The sequence below is a fragment of the Camelus ferus genome, chromosome 11 (assembly GCF_009834535.1).
Source record: "Camelus ferus isolate YT-003-E chromosome 11, BCGSAC_Cfer_1.0, whole genome shotgun sequence".
Taxonomy (NCBI): domain Eukaryota; kingdom Metazoa; phylum Chordata; class Mammalia; order Artiodactyla; family Camelidae; genus Camelus; species Camelus ferus.
The window spans coordinates 51,439,900-51,460,161 of NC_045706.1; the positions used below are offsets into that span (position 1 = coordinate 51,439,900).

General features: G+C 43.9%; 1 long non-coding RNA gene and 1 other non-coding gene across 22 annotated transcripts in view; one reads left to right on the forward strand and one right to left on the reverse strand.

Moving 5' to 3' along the window:
* Positions 1-20,262, forward strand: part of LOC106729375 — a 140,317-nt gene that overhangs the window by 58,991 nt on the left and 61,064 nt on the right. For all 21 annotated transcript variants that reach the window (XR_004324184.1, XR_004324182.1, XR_004324176.1 and 18 more), the window contains one exon: positions 3,847-3,987. This is a non-coding gene — a long non-coding RNA (uncharacterized LOC106729375). The remainder of the gene's footprint in view (positions 1-3,846; positions 3,988-20,262) is intronic.
* On the reverse strand, positions 14,145-14,274 carry LOC116667431. Its single transcript, XR_004324306.1, has one exon. It is a non-coding gene; the product is annotated as a small nucleolar RNA SNORA31 (small nucleolar RNA).

Sequence of the window (20,262 nt, forward strand, 5' to 3'; positions counted from 1 at the left end):
TGTTTATCCATTTGCTACCTGAAAGACATCAGGGTTGCTTCCAGTTTTGTGCAATTATGAATAAAGCTCCTATAAACATTGGCTTGTCATAAGCATACATCTTCATTTCTCTTGGATAAATATCTAGGAGTAGGATTGCTGGGTCATATGATATGTTTATGTTTAATTTTTTTTAAAGAAGCTGCCAAATTATTTTTCAAAGTGGCTTTACAATTTTGCATCTCCACCAGTTCCAATTACTCCGCATCCTCATCATCACTTGGTATTGTCAGTCAGTCTTTTTCATTTTAGCCCTTTTAATAGGTATGTAGTAGTATCTCATGATGGTTTTAATTTGGTTATCCCTAATAACTAATGCTGAACATCTTTTCACGTGGTTATTAGCCACCCATATATCTTCTTTGGTGAAGTGTGTGTTCAGAACTTTTGGCATTTTAAACATTGTGTTGCTTGTTTTTTTTTTTTATTGTTGAGTTTTTAGAATTACTTATGTATTCTGTATACAAGTCTTTGTCAGAAATATGATTTAAAAATGTTTTCTTCCATGGCTTGCTTTTGAATTCTCTTAACAGTGTCTTTTGCAAAGCATGAGTTTTTAATTTTAATAAAGTTCAAATTATCATTTTTTTCTTTTGTGGATCATGCTCTTGTGGAATGTGCTCTTAGTGTCTAGAAGCTCTTTGCCTAATGTAGGGTCATGCAGATTTTCTCATGTATTTCTACCAGAAGTTTTGTAGTTTCACATTATACATTTAGGTTTATGATCCATTTAGAGTTAATTTAAAAAAACATTTTGTTTTATTGAGATATAATTCACAAACCATAAAATTCACCCTTTGAAAGTGTACAATTCAGTGATTTTTAGTATATTCACAAGGTTATGCAACCATCACCACTAATTCCAGAGCATTTCACATCGTCTGAAAAAGAAACCCCAGAACTCGTTAGCAGTCACTGCCCATTGCCCCTCCGCCTTAGGCAACCACTAATCTACTTCCTGCCTCTACAGTCTTTCACTTAGCGTATTATTCTCAAGGTTCATCTGTTTTGTAGCATGTATTAGTACATCATTCCTCTTTATGGCTGAATAATGTTCCATTGGATGAATATATACATTTTATTTACCACTCATCATTCAATGGACATTTGGGTTATTTTTGGCTATTATGAACATTCACGTACAAGGTTTTGTGTGAACACATACTGTCAGTTATCTTGCATACACTTAGGAGTAGTTGAGTTAATTTTTGTATAAGGTATGAGGTATAGGTTGAGGTCTTTTTTTTTTTTTTTTTTGTATATGAACATCTAATCATTCCAGCACCATTTATTAAAATAACTATCTTTTTTCCATTGAATTGCCTTTGACTTTTATCGAAAATCAGTTGAGTCTCTTTTTAGATTGTTCTGTTCCATTGATCTATGTGTCCATCTTTTTGCTAATACCACACTGTCTTGATTACCATAGTTTTACATTAAGTCTTGAAATTAGGTAGTTTAATTCCTTCAACATTGTTCTTCCTTTTCAAAGTTGTTTTGGTCATTCTGGATTCCTGCCTCTCTCATATACATTTTAGAATCATTTTAGCTGGTCAGTAATGATTTTAAAAATATACTGAGATTTTGGTTGGGATTGTATTGAATCTATAGATCAATGAGAGTGGTTATTATCAATTTGATTCTTTCAGTTCATAAACATGGATTATTTTTTCATTTATTTAGGTCTTTGATTTCCTTCATCAGTATTTTATAGTTTTCAAAGCACAGATCCTGCACATATCTGTTAGATTTATAACTAAGTCTTTCATTTTTAAGGGTGCTAAAGTAAATGGTATTGCTTTTAAATTTTTGAATGCAATGTTTATTGCTGTTATATAGAAATACAATACATTTCGTATATTGACCTTGTGTCCTGTGCCCTTGTTAAACTCACTTGTTATTTCTAGGAGCGCTGTTTTTTGTAGATTATTTGGAATTTTTTATATAGAAATATAATCATTTTAGTTTTATCCTTACACATGTTGACCCTCCTAGTGTTCTTCATTCCTTCCTCGATATCTTTGATTTCATCTGGGATTGTTTTCCTTCTTGTACGACTTTCTTTAGGTCTTTTTTTTTTTTTATGTTGGTTGGTTGGTTAAATATTTTAATTTCTGTCTGAAAATGTCTTATTTTCATTTCTTGTTAAAGAATTTTTTTTTGTAAGACATATTATTCTAAGTTGACAGTTATTTTCTTTCAAGATTTTGAAGCTTGTCCTTCATTGTTCTGGCCTCCATTATTTCTATAGAGAAGTCAATTGTTGCTATTGTTACTACTTTGAAGGTAATATTCCTTTTTTTCCCTCTGTTTTTTTAAGGTTTTTCTTTGCCTTGTCTTCCAGCAGTTTTACTCTGATGTGCCAAAGATGTGGATGTAGTTTTCTTTGTATTTATCCTGCCTGGGCTTCTTAGCATTTCTTAAATATATATAGCTTGTGGTTTTTATTTCTTTTGGAAAATTCTTAGTCAGTAATCTCTTCAAATATTGCTTTTGCTCTGTGTTCTCTCTCCTCTCCTTCTGGGACAATTACACATATTTTATGCCTTTCTACTATGTTCATATCTTTAATTTCCTTTCTGTATTTTCTATTTTTTTCTCCCTTTGATCCAGTCTGTATGTTTTCTGTTGACCTATTTATTAGCAGGTAGGTGTCTAGTCCTCTCTTCAGCTGTGTCTGCTTTGTGATTAAACCCATCTTTCCAGTCCTTAATTTCAATTATTATATTTTTCAGTTTTAAAATTTCTATTTGACTTTTTGGGTGGATTCTAGTTCTCCACTGCAATTCTTTACTTGTAATTTTTTTTTTGGCAAATCTTTTTTTAATTGAGTTATAGTCATTTTACAATGTTGTGTCAAATTCCAGTGTACAGCACAATTTTTCAGTTATACATGAATATACATACATTCATTGTCACATTCTCTTTCGCTGTGAGCCACCACAAGATCCTGTATATATTTCCCTGTGCTACACAGTACAATCTTGTTTATCTTTTCTACATTTTGAAATCCCAGTCTGTCCCTTCTGACTCACTGTCCCCCTGGCAACCACAAGTTTGTATTCTATGTCTATGAGTCTGTTTCTGTTTCGTATATATGTTTTCTTTTTTTGATTCCGCATATGAGCGATCTCATATGGTATTTTTCTTTCTCTGTGATTTGTTTTCTTGAATGTATTGATGACAGTTATTTCAAAATTGTATCTGATAATTCCCACATATGAATCAACTATAAGTCTGCTTTTATTATTTGGTCTTTGATTTTTGGTCACTTGGTCTTCTTTCCTGGTAAGTCTGGTAACTTTCGATTGAATGATGGACATTATGGATAAAACATTATAGTGGAAATTTGAGCTTAAATGTTACCTGCCTGCAGAGGGGGTTTGCTTTTGTCTCAAGTCAGGGTCAGATCATCCTAATCTAATCTTAGACTGAGCTGGTTTAAATCTGAGTTTCAGCTTTGGGGATGGCTCATCTGTTTACATACCTGAGAAGTAAGATTAGCCCTTACTTTTAGGCTATAACTTGTCAGGTGTCCCAACTGAAAGCTGGGGATGTTTGCTAAGTTTCCTATATCTGGCATCCCAGAATTCACTTTTAAGATTCTCACTCCCAGGAGACTGCTGGATATCTACTCAGCTTCTGGGCCTCTCACATGTTTGTTTACAAAGCTGCAAACACCTGCAGGGAAAAATGTGACCAGATCTCAGGTTCACGTGAATGTACCTCTTTTATCTTGGTGACCTTGGCCTCTCAAGTCTGTGCTGCCCTGGTAACTTTTCTTTGCGTTCAAACTTGCTTTTCTAGTTGTTTTTGGCGAAGAGGCTGGTATGATACAAGCTAATCCACCGTATCCAGAGGAAAAGCAAAGAGCATGGACTTTGGAGCCAAATTTCCAGGATTCAAACCTTAACTCCATCACTTACTTGTCCTGTGATCATCAACAAGGTATTAACTTTTTTTGAGCCTCATTTTTCTAATCTCTGAAATAGTGATACTAATAGTAGCTACCTTATAGAGTTATTGTGATGATTTATCCAGTATATAGAATAACCTTCATTATTCTGGCCTCCACTGTTTCAGTTGTTGTTATTATTACTGCTTCGAAGGTAATCCCTTTTTTCCCCTGTTTTTTAAGATTTTTCTTTGAATTGTCTCTTGGCAGTTTTACTCTGATGTGCTAAAGGTGTGGGCATGGTCTTCTTTGCATTTATCTTGCCTTGGCTTCTTAGCATTTCTAACATCATATATACTTAAAAAATATATAGTATACATCCTAGAAAAGTGCCTGGAATCCAAAAAAATGCTATGTTGTTATTTGCTCTTATTATTTTTACTTGACTTGTATTGTGGAACACAATGGGGTGGCTGGTCAATGGGCCAGTGACACTTGGGTTGGTAAAAGAATTTACCAGAGATAAAGGAGGAGAATAAAAAAGGAGTTTATTAGGGTACACTGCCATAGACAATAGCAGGCCACACTGACAAGGGGTGCCTGTGTGAGCACTGAGGGCCGGTTGTTGGGGTTTTTTATAAGGTCGGGTCACAAGGTTCCTGATTGGCTTGTGCACAAGAGTCTGGTTGGTTGTAGGTGAGGTAAGAGGTTTAGGGTCCGTGAAAGGTGGTGAGGTTTGACTCTGATAAGGTGGGCTGAAACAAACCAGCCTGAGCTATTGTGAGATTAGGCATTACCTACAGCTATTAGTTTGTTAGGGCAAACATGGCCAGTAAAGAATGTACTTTATCTGTTGAGGGATCACAGGCAGACATCTGAGAGCCCAGGAATGGGGATCGTTGGACTTTGAAGGATGTCAGTTGGCTTGACAACTTGGTCTTCTTTCCAATCGGTGTGGTTTTTTTATATAAGTATATTCAGTTTACAATGTTTTGTCAATTTCTGGTGTACAGCATGATGCTGCAGTCATACATGAACATACATAGGTTCGTTTTCATATTCTTTTTCACTGTAAGTTACTACAAGATATTGAATATAGTTCCCTGTGCTTTACAGTATGAACTTGTTGTTTATCGGATTTTGTGGGAATCCTGTATTTCGAAGTGAGAAACACTCTGCCAGAGTTTAGTAGGTGTTCTGTGCGATTCAGTAGGTTTGTAGACGTAATTCTTGGTGTATTTGTGGGAGAGGGCGAGCTGTGTCTCTCTACTCCGCCATCTTGGCACCTCCCTCGGGAATTGACTCTTTAGGTAGCCAAAAGTGCTGTCTTAAACACACACACACGCACACACACAAACAGGATGAAATGATAGTGACAGGGAGGATTTGCTGCCTGACAGCATGAGCCAACCAGCTGTATTTCTCCTGAGCCAACAGGATGGTGGGTTCTGAGACTCTGTGATTCAGGATGCTTTCCTGGGCTACCTCTCTGTGTAGACAGGGAGCAAGAACAAGTGACATGAGGTTTAAGATAATAGTAATTGCATATACTTCAGGGAAACAGGTCTTTCAGCTCTAGTGATGGGAGTATAAATTGGTTCAATTTTTCTTGAGGCACATGGGCAGTGTGAATCAAAAGTCTTACAAATATTCCTACACTTTGACCCAGCAATTCCACATCTAGGAGTATGTTCTAAGGAGATAGTTGGATGAGGGCACAAAGATCTATGTATATTGACATTCATTATAATTTTGTTCACAATAGTGAACTGAAAACAACCAAAACGCCCAGCAGTTAGGCATTAGAGAATAACTAGGGGTACCTTCATGGAACACTATGCAGCTATTAAAAAGGGCACTACTACTCCTTCATATTTATTGAAGTGGAGAGAGGTTTATAATATTTTAAGTAAGAAAAGCAGGTCCTAGAACTACATTCACTGTGCATTCACTGTGATCCTATTTTATTTATTTCAGTAAATTTTTTTTCTCCCTGACCTTTACTGAAGATGACTTCATGCTAAGACTGCATCATGTGGGTGGCCCCATTTTACACAGATTACTGCCACAGAGTAGCTTATTACTACCAATAATTTACTTCATATAAATTACTTTGGATAGTGTCTGACATATAGTAGGTACATAGAGGTAGAAAAAGTAAATATTTCCTTCAGAAAGTCTCCTAAACTGTTAAAGAGAGTATCTCTGTGGAATGGTTTAGCATTTTGATAGAATAGAAAGAATGATACAAAAATTGGCAAAATTTGGTGGCCAGAAAGCATGTAGTTGGTATGATCTTAATTTTGAAAAACACTGTACATGCCCCCAGAAGGAAAGTCTGTAAGGATATAAACAAAAATGTTCACAGTGTTTAAGAAATGTTGGATTATGAATGATTTTTATGTCCCTCCCTTTTTTTTGCTTTAATACACCCAACTTCATGTGATGAAACAGACTGGCTTTATTACTGTATTTCTCTTCACTCAAAGTCTTAAAAAAACAGACTTTACTTACTGATATAAAATAAAACAATAACTTGTTGGTTGGCTGAGAATTGCTAGAAATTAATAAATAGTTTGGAAATTATTTAGTAAATTCTAATTACTTAGCAAAAGTAATTAAAATATTTATAAGCGAACACCCATAAAACACCACCAAGCAAATACATTACTCAATAAATGGTTTAATTAGTATTTCATTACTGGAAATTAATCTCAGTAACCAAACATTACTACAAATTACGTGTAGGATGGACAACTTATTTTACCGCTATTAATGATTTCAATTACTTAGTTTGTGCGAGTCTAATTCCTTCCCGCGTCTCCCGCCCTCCCCCTGCACCCACCCAGGCGAGTTCCCGCACACCAGGCAGAGTTAGGATGCTTGGGGCTGGTCTGACACCTTCCACATGGTTGGAAGTCCCAGATTAACAGTTTCCCTCAGCTTATTTCCCAGTTGTCTTACTGAAATACTAGCCCTGGGTGCCTCTTAATCAGCTGGAATCAGACTCCAGGGGCTGGTGGGCTTCTTACCACAGATATACTCTCCTCTGGAGCCTTCTAAATCACTTGGCTGCAAGGCTCGTCTCTTTCCCCATGTCTGTGCCAAGGCCTTTCTGGCACCAGTTTGCAATCCTGGTTCAGCTCTCAGGTTGGGCTGGTGGGAGCTGGGCCAGGCTACTACTAAAGTTATAAAAGGACATCTCCTTGCAGATTAGAAAAAAGGAATCCTTTCCTCCAGACAGATGCAGTCTCACGCGAGGGTGGATTTCAGCCCCAACCTCCTTTCGCAGGTTCCCCAGGGAACAGACTCTGAGCCTCGAGATTTGCGTGCAGGACTCTTACTGAGGAGTGCTCTCAGGAACAACCCCCTTAAGGGAGGGACGGAAGTAAGACTGGGTAGAGGGACAAGTTGGACGACAACCTCACGGGAAGCTCTAAAGCTTCAAAATGCCCTGGATTGAGGCAAGGAGGTGGGCAGGTCTTTGTCATGTCAAATGAGCAGACAGCAGATCAGACATCACTCTGGGGAGTGACTTGCCTCTCTTTGGCTGAGGATGTCCTGGAGAGAGACTCAGCTGCCAGCCATTAACTCTTCAACACTCCCAGCATCTAGAGGAATGAATGTCTTGGTTCTGAGGGAGGAAAATGGGCAGCACACCAGCATCCACTGTAGTCCCCTTGTGTCGTGGACAACCTGAGCAACCACACGTAAAAGCCCTTCTGGGGATGGGCTGAGGCCATGAGTTGAATGGGTGTGAGTTGTCCCATTGTTCTCCATTGTTTTGCTGAGGCTAGGAGGAGTCTTGCTTCTGGAGTTAGGGTGGGTCCTCACTTAGGTACCAGCTGGGATTTATGCCTGGACTGTAAGCTCCATGAGGGCAGGTCCGTGTGTCATGGTATTTCCCAGAACTTAGCACAGTTCATGGCTCCATTAATGTTTGCTGATTAAACCTATAGTAGTAGAGACAAACTCAAATGCATTAATATAAGCTACGTCACACTTGATGAAGGGAAATACATAGCCTCTGATCTTGGAAGGGTCAGGGGAAACTTCCTCCAAGAAATGACACTTGAGCTGAGACCCAAGGGATGGGTAAGAGTGAGCCAGGCAGAGTGGGGTGGGGGCAGGGGGCTTCCCAAACCTCATAAGATACGTGTTTACCTTGGCCACCTCCTGAGCGTGTCTTAGGGTAGGGCTGGGAGGCACACAGAGAAGACCTCAGCTATCACACTCACTGAATTTCTTCTGTTATCTGTTGCTGAAATGTATCCTTTGTCCTTATTATAGCCTTATCTTGTATAAGATTCATGTGTCAGAGAGCTTTTTGACCCTCTGTCAGGCCGAGGCAGCATGAATGTGCCTGAACCTGGAAGGTGTTTTCTGGAATGAGAGATACAGGCATGGTGTCACAGCTGGAGGTGGGGGTGCAGGTCACCCTGGGCCGCCCCTGGGGCATCACACATGGGGATGTCCTGTGTTGTGGAGGAGCCGAGGCTGGAAACAGCTGGGCTGCACCATATCTAAATTCTTCCTTCCTATTTGTTCTCAATCTGGGTCCCGCCCCTGCTTTCGCCATCCAGGCCTGTCTCCAGATTCCTCACTGCCCCAGAACCACATTCTGCTCCTTTCTCTTCCACTCCTGCGTATGCATCCTCCTCTTTCTCCAGGACCATCACTCCACTCAGATGACCCACCCATAGCCCCTCCAGGGAACACCAGTCAGCGACTCCAGGTCATGCTGAACTCACCCCTTTCTGTGTTTCTATAGCCTTTAGCTGTAGATTCTTTAGGGTAGAGGCTGGTTCCAAAATCCTGGGCTTGCTATTATGCTTGGTGGAGAGCAAGGAGGTAGCGGGAGGCTGGGGGACAGGAGAAGCCCTGAAGGAAGACCCAGTATGCCCGTCCCTGCCATGACACCCTGGTTGACACCAAGCAGAGTGAGCAACAGCTGGGACGACATCTGCCAGGTGTGCTGTGAGCGGTGCTGCGGCCTGGCTTCTGCTGGTGGTGGCAATGGCAGGATGGAGAGGGAGGGAGGAAGATGGAAAGTTCATGTTTATCACGTCTGGGACTTTGCCTGCCTCATCCTTAATCAGCCTACAGCTAATTAGCTGCCTCCCCCCAGCTGATAGAACACCATTAATCACCACCGGAGAAGGCTGAGGTCAGCGGGCCTTCCGCTGGGAGATTCCCGGCTCCTTGGGCGGGCTCTTCTTGCCTGGGGCACTGAGAGGGTGCGGGAGCTCCTCTGGGGTTGTGGGAGGGGGCCCCGTGCCACCTGGGGTGATTGTAGGAAGAAAGGTGTAGCATCTTCCTCTTTGCTTTAACATTCTGAGATTTTGCTTGTGGTGACAGTGTCAGCCTCAGACAGAAGGCTCACTTTCCCAGACCTGCAGCCATGTGTCACAGTTCAGACCAGTGGGAAATAAGCTGAAACCTTTTGGGGGCTGTTAGGAAGGCTTTTCCTTTGCTGATAAAAGGTGTTGGATGCTGCTGGTACTGCCCCTTCTTGCCCTTTCTCCTTTCTGGCTTGAATTCAGACTTGAAGGCAGCCATCAGCCTCTATGAGGGAAAGACCAAGAGAATGGTCATGACGCCAGCCGTGAGCTGATAATCCAGTGCCAGTAACTGTCCTACCTCCAGAATTCTGTCAGCTGAAAATAATAAATCTCTATTTGTTTAGTCCACCATAGGTTGGTATTCTGTTACCTGCAACTGAATACACTTCTAACTAATACACAGGGGAGCTCTGGATGATGCTAGCTTGACTGCAGAGAGCAACATGGTGTTGCCAGAGAACAGGTCCTTGCCTCACACAGGAAAGAATTTCAGAGCGAGGCATAGTGAAGAGAAAGCAAGTTTATTTAGAGAGATACACACTCCATACAGAGTGTGGTCTATCTCAGAAGGCAAGAGAGAGAGTGACTATAAGGTTGTTACTCAGAAGGGAGAGCAGATTAGGAGATACACACTCTGTAAGCAGGGTGCGGGCCATCTCAAAGGGCAAGAGGGAGAGAGGCTGAGTGGTATGGGGCTGTTTACTTTAAAGTAAGTAGATACACACTCCGTAGACAGAGTGTGGGCTGTCTCAGAAGGCAAGAGAGAGAGTGACCATGAGGTATGAGGTTGGTACTTTTTATGGGCTCAGTAATTTCATATGCAAGTAGGAAGATTATTCCAACTATGTTGGGAAAGGGGCAGAGATTTCCAGGAATTAGCCCCCCTTGCCCATTTTTTTGCCCTTTTATGGTCAGCCTAGGAACTGTCATGGCACCTGTGGGTGTGTCATGAGGCTCAAGGTCTACTAGAAGTCAAGTCTTCCACCATCTTGGTTCTAACCAGTTTGTCCTGTCCTTAGTTGCTGTGTCATTCCTTCAGTGGCTATGCCTCACCTCCTTCCCTCTTGTCCCAGTGGTGCCCAGAATAATCCAGACATTCCTGGGCCTCAGCAGCCAGTAGGCACAGGTGAGGTTACAGTACCCAAATGCCACCAGCTCTGCCCCCTCCTCCAGTCCTTCATCCGTCTCTTAAAGTCTCATTCTCTGACCCTTTTTAGCCACTTATATCATTAAGAAAGTATCTGGATGTGACATTGGTGTATCAGTCATGTTAAGCTCTGTGAAATGGAGTGCCTGGTAAGTCAAACTAGATTTTTTGGCAAATAAGTAACGCCTCTTCTCTTGGTAATGCATCATTTAGGTAAGGAGGCAAACATATTGCTTTGGGAAAAGGGTGCATTAAGTAATATTGTGATTCTAAGGTTTTAAAGAGCTGGTCACAGAGGTGGGATATTTGCACATGGGAAGACTGAGGTCACGTTCCTGACTAACTCTTCCCTTTTGGGCTTTAAGATGACTAGAGCCTTTCTGGTGAACTGAGTTGGGCCTCTCGAGATCCTTTGGTAAGAAAGGATAGAAAGGACCCCACAGGAGAACCTCACCATCAGGAAATGGGAAACTGAATAGGTGAACCAAGCTAATACCAGTCTTAGATGCTTGTTAGGGAGGTTGGTACCCACCAAGCAGCTGGCAGGGCCTAAGACCTTCTGACCCAGACACTCTGGTGGAGGTCATGCTGCGGGAGCAATGGCTGCACGTTAGAGTGTGAAATAAAAGAGCTGTAGCCTAGAGCCCAAATGTGGGGCCCTGCTGTGTGTGTCCAATGTTGGATCAGCAAAGGCGGCACTGAGCCGTAGATGTGGAGGTGCCCAACTATGCAGGACCAGTTTTCAACAGCGACCCCTTGTGGAAGCAGGCTGGTAAGACTGTTCAGTTCTGTCTCCCGCTGGCTTTTAAAGACAGGGCAGACCCTGATGCACTGAGTAAGCCACTCCAGTCCTTGGGCAGCTTGGGAAAGGGAGGGGAGGAAGAACTTGAGAGCAGAGAGGTAGTACAGCGCAGTGATTAGGAGGAAGGACTCTGGAGTCAGACTGCTCAGTTCAAGGTTCTGCTTTCCTGCTTCCCTGGCTGGGCTTCATGGGCTGCAGGCCTGTACAGTCTCACAGGGCCTGCCGTCAACAGATCCCATCCTGGGCTTAATGCTTGGTGTCTTGAAAGTCTTCATAATTTTTTAATAAGGACACCCTCCCCCTCCTCCATTTTCACTTTGCTCAGGCCCCTGCCAGTTATGTAGCCAGTCCTGCTTGGGCAAATTACTTCTCTATGCCACAATTTCCCCAGCTGTAAAATGGGTTAAAAAAAAAAACATGCCTCAGAGAGTTGTTGTAAGCATTAAATGTGTTATATTCATCAAGTCCTTAGCACAGGGTCGGGCATGTAGTAAGCTCTATGTAAGTGTTAGCTACTGTCATCGTTCCTGTTAATTTAGGCCGATGAGGACTCCAGCAGTTAATCTGCAAAACACAGACATGAGTTTGTTTGTGTCTCCAGCTAGTGAAGCAGATCAGATCAAGCACATGGGGAAACAATGCAAAGAGAGGAAAATGTGACCCCTGGACTTACTTCTCATACAAGATGAGATGCCTCATTAAGCCCACATCCATCTGGACCCACAGGGATGACAAGAGAGGAGAAGGCCGGGGCCTGAGAAGTGTGGAGTCAAGGCCAAGTGTGGAGTCAGCTGGCTTGGCTTGGAGGGGCAGGCTGGGGCACCTCCGGAAGCAGCCTGTCTCCTCCCCACGGGGTCAGGCTGAGGGGCAGGCTGTCGTCAGACGCAGGTCCTGCTGCCCCTCCTCTCGGATGAGACACGCTGTCAGGGAAGGATGGCCCAGCCTCAGCCTCCCCTCCAGCCTGGGCTCGTCTTACACTTACAGACCCAGATCAGAGGATAGGATGCTGTGAAGTGCCCAGCTCACTGAAAGTGCTCAGCTTAATGAATCCTCCAAAAGTGAACACCCTCAGTTTGAGAAGCAGACCATGCCCACAAGTCAGGAAGCTCCCAGCCGTGCGTTGCTCCCAGTCACTCCCTCCTCCCCCCGTCAACCACTCTCCTGAATATTATTTTTTTTAACCATTAGATTTCAATTTTCCAAATTTTTTGTTTTGAAAACATTTTAATTTACAAACTAAATTGGAATAATAGAATAGGAGCACCCATCTACTCACTGAGATATACCAATTGTTAACATTTTGCTACATATTCTCTGTCTGTCTGTCTCGCTGTCTCTCTTTTTTCTCCCCCATCCCCATAGACACAATTTTCTGAGCCACTTGAGAGTTATTTGCTGGCATCGCGACACTTTATCCCCAAATATCTCAGCACACATCCTAAGAACAAGAGCATTTATATAGTGCAATTGTCACAATAAAGAAATTTAACATGGCTACAATATCATTATATAATGTACAGTTGATATTCATATCTTCCAATTACCCAATAATATTATATGATTACATGTATATAATTATATAATCATATTATATAATCATAATTGTATGTATAATTCTATAATATATATAAATCTATAATCCAAACCATTTGCATTTAGTTGTATTTCTCTTTCATCTTCTTTAATCTAGAATGGCTCCTCTTTTTTATTTTCTTTTGTCTTGATAATTGACATTTTTTTGAGAGTACAGGCAGGTGTTCTAGAATATCTCTGAGTTTGGATTTGTCAGATTATTTCCTAATGTTCCAATATGCATCCTCACAGCCAGTTCAGCCTACTGTTGGTGATGACTCATCCCACTGGAAGGAGACCTGAGGCTGTGCTTTGTAGGGCTGGGACTGCATTATATTCTCTGATGAATTCCAAGCTTAGCCAGGGCCAAACCCAGAGCAAGGGTCCAAAATTTTTTATTGAATAAATGAATGAATGATTGTTTTATAGACAAAGATTACCATGCAGTCCATGGACCACTGGCATCAAAATCACCCAGAAAGCTTGTCAGAAATACATTTCCATGGGCCCCACTGCCAGCCCCCAAACCTGCATCTCTGTTAATGGGACCTGAGGATCTCTATGTTAGTCAGGTTTTCCTAATATCCTGATAGGGAAGATTAAATGAAAAAAGCACGTTTCAGAACGGTGTGTGCATAATTCTGTATGTCTCTTTCTCTGTATTTTAAGATTATGAATCATATATAGAATTACAGTTTCGGGAAGGATGTTAGAACTGTTAACAATAGTTACCTCTCAGGAGTGGAGCTGGGGGCCTGGAGAAGGAGAGGAGGAGTTTACCTTTTCCTGCTGCACCTTAGAAATGACACAAGCGATCACTTAATACATTCTTTTGTGTAAAAAATTAAACCCTACAGATAAGTAAAGTAATTAAATAACTTATTACCCAAACTGAGCACCTGTGAGAGTGAAAGACAGTACTGTTATTAGTTACATCAGCAACAGATAAAACAGAGGCCATTCTGGGCAAACCTGGACAAGTGGTCACCCTGCCCAGGACAAAGTCCCCTTTGATCACCTCCCATCCTGCTTATGGCCACCCCCAATCCCGGGTAACCACTGTAACCAGTTTGATGCATATTTTACAGACCCTTTTAGTACAATATGTAGCCATTGAAAGCACCTGTCTGAGAGTTTCTCTTTTTATGTAATCGATATCACACTAAGTATATCAACATGCAGGTTGGTTTTTTTCACTCCACATTCTCTGTCTTGGAGATATAGCCATGTCCAGCCCATGTGGGTCTCCTTCATTCCTTTTAACTGCTGTAGAGCATTCCACATGTGAGTTTTTTCCCATTCTTTTGTCGATGGATGTTCAGGTTCTTTCCAATTCTTTTTTTCCCTCCCTGTATTCCCCCATTCAATCTAGGCTTTCACAGTCAGACAGAAAGTCCAAGGATACTTTTTTCTTGCATCTGTGGTGGAAACCTTAGCAGCAGATAGTATGTGCTCCAGGCCTGGCAAATTGATGCATGTTTCCAGTGCTTTCGAATGACTAACCATGCAAATGATCACGATGACAGTGATACTGTCCCAACAGAGGAACAATCTAGCCTTCATCAGAAGTCAGTCTAAAGCTAAAAAAATTCTCAGAGGATGAGATTTTTGAGGAGTGCCTGGGTTTATAAGCAAGGTCCCACACCAGGCCTGAGGATCCTCCAGTTTCCCTGTTCAGGGTAGGTATGGGGGTTCAGAGATACAGCTCTCCCCAGCTTCACCATCAGAGACTCAGAACGCCCTTGGCCTCTCCAGACCGTGCCTGCAGTTGAGGTCCAGCAGAACTCCCGTCCCCAGGCCTGACTCCTGCCTCACTGCTCATCCTCTTCTCCATTTGCCTCTACTGTTCACGAGGCTCTTTCATTCACCTGGGGTGACGCTAGCTATGGCGGAAAGAGCCAGACAGACTGTTCAAGTCCCTGTTCCACCACTGACCGGCTGTGTGACCCGGAGTGCATCGCTTTCCCTCTGTGGGTCTCCAGGTCTTCATTTGTGGAATGGGGCAATATTATCCACCTCCTGGGCTTTGGAGTGCTTAGGTGGAATAACGGAACAAGTCATGTACATGCCCGGGTCACCACCAAGAGGTGGTAGTCATTTCTGTAAGTGGTCGTTTCAGTCCCCTTTCCCTTGTCCACCACGACTTTGTGTGGATTAGTGTCACTGCGAAATTGAAAGGCCTGTAGGTGCTCCTGAGGACGGAGATTGTATCATCTCCTGCTTTGGTACCATCTGTGCCCCTTTCAGGTCCTGGCATAGATTTGGGGCACACTTTGATGTCCAAGAGGGAGGGGGCAATGCAAGGAGGCTGTCTTTATTCAGGGTCCTGGGAGGCTATCCAGAGAAAGACAGAGAAACAGGGCCCTGCCCCTCGGATAGATACTTGGTTTGTGGGGTTTTTCAGTCTGATGGGGTATTTGTTCCTAATTCTGGCATCTCCTGTTTGATGGAAGAGACCTCCTCTGCCTCCAGGGGACTTCCTAGTTTGATGGGAGGGATGTGGTCAGTACTCCCTGAAGCGCCTAGCCTGATAAGGGAGACATGTGATCAATTCTCAGGGCAGTTTCCGGACTGATGGAGGAGATATACATCTGGGGAGCCTTCCTGACCGTCATTGAAGGTTTCCATTTTGCATGAACCTTTCTTACAGCATCCTTTCCTTACATGTACATGCGTGCTGCTCTCTCTACTGGACTGTGAGTTTCATGGAGGTAGAATTGATATCTTATCTTTGGGATCTTTTGTCCCAGCTTGTTCCTGGGCATCCTGAGGGACACGTGAAGATTGGTCACGTTCTCAGGGGCTCCCAAGAGTCAGGTTCTCAAGGGGCCAGCAAAGCAATCCAGAGAATGAGAGTGAGTCATCAGAGGAGGGGATGGCGAGGGGTAGCCTGGGACTGGGGCCTGCCCTCCCACCCTCTCTCCACTCCCTTCTGAAAGCCACTGCAGCTCCATCTGTGGCATCTCAGAGGAGCACCCCCCTAACTTCTCTCCCCAGGGGAGCTGGGTGCTGAGGTGGGCACCTCTGTCTGGGTAGGAGAGGAGACACATCAGACCCGGAGCTGGCAGGCAAGTCAGAACTGCTGGTTAAGTGGCTTTAAAGTAATGGCCATTTATAAGTTAATGAAAGAGAAAATAGGCACATTATACATACAGATTTGTCCTTAATGAGGGGAAAAGGCATTGTTTACTGATGTTCAGTTCTAATTATCCACGCACAAGGCTAGCTTTTCTCCCGCAGTGCCTTGTGCTCCGATTCTGCTCTTTTCCACCAAGTTCCTTTTACCCCTTCAGTGCCCAGCTGGGCACCAACTCAACCCTCAAAGCATCAGTTTCCAGCTCTGCCTGAGGAGCCAGTTCCTGAGTCTGTAGGGCCTTTGACTCCGAGACTCCTGGCAGCTGCTTGTGTCCTCTGCTCTCTTCAGCTGGTTGGCCAGGTGGAGGACAAGGCCGCCAGTGCCCTCAGGGCAGCCTCCATTGGAGGGAGGCAGAGCTCGAGGATGACTGCTTTTCTGTGGAGTGGACTGCAGGGTAGCAGGAAGGACCCAAGAGTGGAGACCGATGGAAGGTGGGCTGCCTGCCGGGGACTCCCCAGGAGGCAAGGGCTCAGGAGCACCACCTGCCAATCCCATCCTTTATGGTTTCTGTGAAACTGTCAAGAAAGGAGAAGAGGGAGGGTATTGCTCAGTGGTAGAGCCTGCTCAGCATGCACAAGGTCCTGGGTTCAGTCCCCAACACCTCCATTAAAAACAAACAAACAAACAAACAAACAAACCTGATTACCTCCCCCGAAATAAAAATAAATAAATAAATATAAGAAGGAAGGGGGCTCCACTGGGAAAGGTCAACAGCAAGGTACATCCCAAGGGGCACCTCCCTGAAGCCACTGCTGAGGTTGCATTTCATCCATTTCTCACTTTAGCATCTGCACACATGAGGTGGCTCTGGGATAAACAGATAACCGGCCACTGCCCCATAGGCTCTTCTTTTACCCCCAGGTACTGGCCCTGATCTCAGCCTGCTAGATGCTGCTTATCCTCAGTGGGGAAATGAATTAGCGGTCGGGATGAGGGTGGGACGTGCATGACTACTACCGGAGTGAGGTCACAAAGCCTGCTCTGCTGGGGAAGTGGGTGAGGAGAGAGGAAGCTGAAGGACTTACACATGGGCGGGCGGTGAGGTGGGGAGATGGCTCGGTCAATGGCATACCCTCATCATCAGGGGCACACTTGAGCTGCCTTGAGGAGCCCAGCCTGGGAGGGAAGGTGGCTCTCCCTTGAACTTTCTGGGTAAGTCACAGGCAGTAGTTGCTCATGCTGAGTGGGCCTTCACCGCTCTGCCCAGGGGTGGGGCCAGGAAAGCGTGACTCAGGCTCCTTACAGGTTGTTACACTGGACAGGAATACACGCAGTGACCCTGCAGCACGATTCTGAGGGTTTGATGGGAGGACTTCGTGATTGATTGAATGGGCTGTTGAACAACTTTAGACCAATATGTTAAAAAATGTAGATAAAATGGACAAAGTCCTAGAAAAACACAAATGACCCAAACTGACAAAAGGATAGAAGGCCTAAATCATCCTATAACTATGGAAGTATCTGAATCCTTAACTACAGATGTCCTCACAGAGGAAGCTCCAGGCTCCAACAGCACCCCTTCCTGTGACAGTTACCAGGCATTTGCTTCTATTAATAAAGCTAGGACTTCAATCCGCAATTACCTCCTTATGCCTGTTTTCTATACATTAAGACCTGGAAAGAGAAGAATTATGTTTTAATCCTCCTTCCTACCCTCAACCCAGAAGAAATGTCCTGCAGCATCTTTTTTCATAAGCACCTCCTACTTATTTGCAGGTTTGAGTGGGCAACCAGAGGGCCTTTTATGAGAACATGTATTAAGGGTCTATGTGCCAGGCAGGTTGCCTCTGTTGATAGTATTTAATCTACACAAGCATCCTGCAAGATGAATTTATCTTCATCTGAGGTTCAGAGAAGTGGACTGACTTGTCCAAGTTGCAGGGTCAGTGCAAGGCCACCTGACTGCAAAGGCTGTTCCTGGCCCACTGGATCACAGTGCTGCCAGAACCAGGCTGCCCCTTCCTCAGGGAAAGGCAGGTCATGACTGAGTCCTCTCCCCACCCCACATACCAGCCCCCATCCCCAGCTCTCAGCATCTAGGTCTGTGTTCCAGGTCCCTCCCACCCTGATTCCAGTGCTTGAGACTTTCTTCAGAGGACCAATGACCCTCTTACAAAGCAGCCCCTAGGACTGAACCCAGCACTGAAAGGCATGGTTGGCTATTCTGGTTATCTATTGCTCGGTTAAAAATTACCCCAAACTTAGGGGTGTGAAACAATTACTTATTATGCTTATAGACACTGTGGATCAGGAGTTCAGATCGGGTACAGCAAGGATGCTTGGACTCTTCTCCATGATGTATGAGCCTCAGCTGGGAGATTCAAAGGTTGCAGGTTCGGGGCTGGGAACATTCCCTCTTATGTCCGATGGCTGGTGCTGGCTGTTGGCTGCAACCTTTGCTGGGACTCTACATGTGGGCTCCCAAGGTAGCTGTGGCTTCCCCACAGTATGGTAGCTAGATTCTCATGAGAGGGAGCCAGGTGAAAGCATAGTGCCTTTTATACCTAGCTTTGTTAGTTTTGCAGCATCATGTCTGCAACATTTTATTTGTTAAGTTGCCACAAAGCCCTGCCTGATTTCAAGGGGAGGAGAAATGGACTCCACTTCTTGAGGGGAGAGGTCAAGGTTCTAGAAGAGCAGATGGGACTGGAAATATTACTGTGGTCATTTTCGGAAAATACACTGTGCCTCCTGGGCCCGGCTTAGAGGAAGCTCTCCAACCAGGAGGACCTGAGAGGTGCCTATGATTTCCAACATGATTCATTCACTCAGCACAGTGTTCACCATGTGCCAGGGGCTGCCGCCCTGACTGGCCCCCACCTGCACAGCCTTTCAGCCCCAACCCAAGTACTTCTCCTGAGGTCCTGAGAGGTTTGATCCAGATGAGGGAACTCTGGGCTTAATTCTCTCCATCCTTCTGGGAAACATTGTTCTGGGTCACTGTGGCTACAGCCAGAGAATAATTTCTCCCTCTGGGGGCTGCTGATGAACTGAGGTTTTATACTTCCATTTCTGAACAAGAAGACATATTAAACAGTTTCTATTTATTGAAGAAAATAATAATAAGTTGTTTTTTTGCTTATATGTAGCTCTTATTTTTGTGGCCTCCATGTAATAAGTGGTTCCTCAGTAGGAAGGAGGCTCCTGCCCTTGGGTGAGATTCAGAAGTGGGAGACTCCATTTGTGAATTAGGTCCCTGGTGTGTAGAGGATGAAGCTGGTACAGTTCCTCTAACCCTTTTCTTTAGCACTGAGTATGGCTAGTATTACCGGTTCACTAGCTGTCACCCTGGAAAATGTGATGATCGGGTCATGACAAGTTGAGGTATAGCCAGTATAATAATCAGAGTAATAACCAAAATGTGTCATACTCCAGACTCTGGGCTGAGCATTTTATACACTGTCCCATTTAATCCTCTTAACAGTACTCTGAAAAAGGTACTAAAATTGTTTTCACAGATGAGGAAACTAACTTACTAAGGTTCAGAGAAGTTAAGTAATTTTCCTAAGGATACACAGCTAGGAAATGGTAGAACTGGGTTTTGAATCTAGACCGTGGACTCCAGAGTCTGTTCTCTTAATGCTGGGCTGCTGTGCCATGCAGGTAGTAGGCCTGGTAGCTTAAGGGAGGGGCAGGAATCAGAGTACAGTAGGCTGGGTGTTGGGTCTCTCTTGGTTGGGTACCAAAGACTCATTCTGATGCCTCAGTTTGCTCATCCTTAAGTGGGGATAATACCTACCTGAGTGTGTTATGTAAAGCACCAGTACAGGACTCCAGACCCAGTGAGTGACCAGTGTGTGGCTGGGGATCCCTCTTCCCTTTCTCCTTCTTCCATCATTTACTTGAGTTGCCCCTTAGAGTGGGCTTCCTTGCCAAGAAGTAGAGGGGTGGACATGATGGCTTGCCCGTGACTATTCTAAAATCCCTGGTTCCCTAAGCTCCTGCTGGATTTCGAGATTCCAATCCCTCTCACCGTGATTTTCACTGGGAGAACTTTAAATGATTTTATAAAACCTGCAAATGTACAAGGTAATTGAGTCTTCTGTTTTATTACCCTGAGCTGCCTGGACCTTGCCTGGCCTCCTCCTCACTCACTGAGCCGCCGGAATAAAGTTGGAAGTGTTTGCGCTGGTAATATATAGGACTTAATTAACCTGGTCTTTTATAGCATTTCCAATGGAGGGTTGGAACGAACTTCTAGGCAGCTTGAGAAAAGGGAAGGGGGGCCTGGGGTGGGAGTGTGTGTGTATGTACAACACTTGATGTTGTTTTTTTTCTTTCCTGTTCTTTTCTCCAGTACTTTAATCAGCGTTTAATGACCCAGTCTAA